General features: G+C 46.1%; 1 pseudogene; it reads right to left on the bottom strand.

Annotated features, from left to right (window-relative positions):
- Positions 1–749: 749 nt before the first annotated feature.
- LOC140511171 (acidic leucine-rich nuclear phosphoprotein 32 family member B pseudogene) lies at positions 750–1,712 on the bottom strand (annotated as a pseudogene).
- Positions 1,713–2,441: the final 729 nt, after the last annotated feature.

Below are 2,441 nucleotides of genomic sequence, written 5' to 3'. Positions count from 1 at the left end.
ACTTTTCCTAAGACAGGGGTGGGGAGCCAATGGCTTCAAGGTCAAATGTGGCCCTCTAGGTCCTCAAGTGCAGCCCTTTGACTGAAACCAAATGTCACAGAACAAATCCCTTTAATAAAAGAATTTGTTCTGTAAAACTTGGATTTAGTCAAAAGGCTGTGCCCAAGGACCTAAAAGATATATGCAAAAGTTCTAATGGTCCTTGTTTAAGATTTATTGGTACAGCCACAGTTTCTAGAGTTTGCGCAGTTTCAGGTAGTCATGGTGTGGTTCTGATACCCAATAGAGGACTCAAGAAAGTGTTCTGAAGAGGCTTTGTTACCGCAGAGTGGGAGGGAAAAAAAAAAAAACACTTGTACTGGAAGGATAGCACTTTGGAGTCAGGAGTCACCTCCTGATTCAAAAAGTCTGTGTTCAGTACATGCCAGCTACAGGATGAGATAGGATTGCCAGAACACTGAATACTTGATCCCTGGAGCTCTGAAGCATGGTCTGTCCCACTGACATCCTTCCCCAACATTGCTGCAAGGGCATAGGGTCAAGGTCTGGCTACCTAGCATGAGGTGAGATTGGGGAGACCTGGTTCTTTGTCAGTGTTTACCAGCATGTAAATTGGTACATGAAAGAAATTTTTTTTTTTATAATCCAATTTTTATTTATTTAAAAAGACCAATATGAGGGAAGAGGAAGCGGGCTACAAGATTTATCCTGAGAAAGTGCCAGAGGCCCTTTCTCTTCAGGACCCAGGCAGGACATGGGGCACATTATTCTTGGAAACAAAGATTTAGAAAAAATTCCAACAAGTTGTTGCACAAAACACCCCTGAAAATGGAAAGAATCTTTGGTCACCGAGTCCCCTGGTCAAGCAGTGCCCAGGACAATGTGGCAGATGCCATCCACAACCTGCTCCTCACTGAGGGCAGGGCAGCTGGCTCAGTCATCCTCATCCTCCTTGCTATCCTCTCCCTCATCATCTGCAGCTAGTTTCCTTTTCTCTCCATGCTGGAGTTCTTCTCCCTCTTCCTCTTTATCATCTTCTCCACCATCATCTTCATCCTCCTCATCCTCTACCCCATCTTCTTCTTCTTCTTCCTCCTCTTCCTCTTCCTTCTCATTTTCTTCTCCATCAACATCTTCATCCTCCTCATCCTCAATTACATCCTTATCAAGTTTCTCCTCTTTCTCCTCCTCCTCTTCCTCTTCACTGCCCATCATTTCGCCATTCTCTCCACAAACACTCTCCAGCCTCCCTCGCTCTCAGCCTCAGGGTCAGTATCTGGAGCTTCCTCGTCATCAGCATTGTAGCCACTGAGTTAGAGGAACTGGGGCGAGAGGGCAAACATTCTCTTGGTAGATCATCAGCATTGTCACATCGCTCTTAAGGTTCGGCAGCTTCTTTTGGGGCTCCAGTGTGTTGATGTCCATGATTTTGTTCCCACTCAGGTTTAGCTGGATCAGGTGTTCATTCCTCCAGGATCTCTAGGCCTCCAGAGAGATAATTATCACTGAACTCCAACTTTCAAAGTCAGGGAAGCTGGAGTAGGGTGGCCAAAGACACAAGTTGATGTCGACCATGCTGAGAAACTCACGGTTTTCAAATTCTGAAGACAGGTCCCGCCATCATCTGAGAACCAGTTATCCAAGTCTAGATGCTCCACCTCCTCTGGCTTCCTGCTCCACAGCTCCAGCGTAACACACGTTTTGATGTCCATGGCGGGGCAGCCTAATGCCAGCCCAGCCTGGGAGTCTCCAGAGCCCTGAGGGCCATCGCTGGGGAGACCGCCAGGAAGACGCCAAAGGCACACAAAGGGGCAGAGAAGGTGATCGCACCCCGCAGGGCCCTGGAGCAGTTCCCGGGTAGCCCAGACCGTCCCCCATCTTGACTAAGAAATAACACTGTTCCATCTCGCCATGCAACTCAATCTTGCTCCCCTCCCATCGTTAAGCATCAGTGGCAGCTCTGGATGTATATCTCTATCCCCACCAGGCTTCAGGAACACTAGTCCTTTCACAGGTCCTACAGAACTTTTTGCACGTTCTTTGGTATTGTTATCTGCATCTATATCCCTGCCTGTCAGGGATAAGGAGGCAGTAGCTGCATCACTGCTAAGCAGGATCACAGATAGAAAACTTCATTCCATTAACTAAGCTGCCGCACTAGTCTGATTCCTGATTCTTCACATCCTTTCGGGACGAACCTTCAGGGTTTGGATTTCACAAGGAATCGTTAAACCTATAATGGAAGAAAATAGGACAAAAAAGGGTCACAAAGTAATATTTAAGGTATATTATATATTGTTTTAGTTAGCTCTTTACTAGATTCAGTTTGGGTCATGACACTTACAAAATGATATTTTGTTCAAAGATATCATTTGATATCTTAAGCTCAGAGAGATTAAGTGATTTGCTTGCGACCACACAGCCTATGTCAGAAATGAGAT

The sequence above is a fragment of the Notamacropus eugenii genome, chromosome 6 (genome assembly GCF_028372415.1).
Source record: "Notamacropus eugenii isolate mMacEug1 chromosome 6, mMacEug1.pri_v2, whole genome shotgun sequence".
NCBI lineage: Eukaryota > Metazoa > Chordata > Mammalia > Diprotodontia > Macropodidae > Notamacropus > Notamacropus eugenii.
Note: the sequence above shows the minus strand (reverse complement) of the source record. Positions and strands in the feature narration are given on the sequence as shown.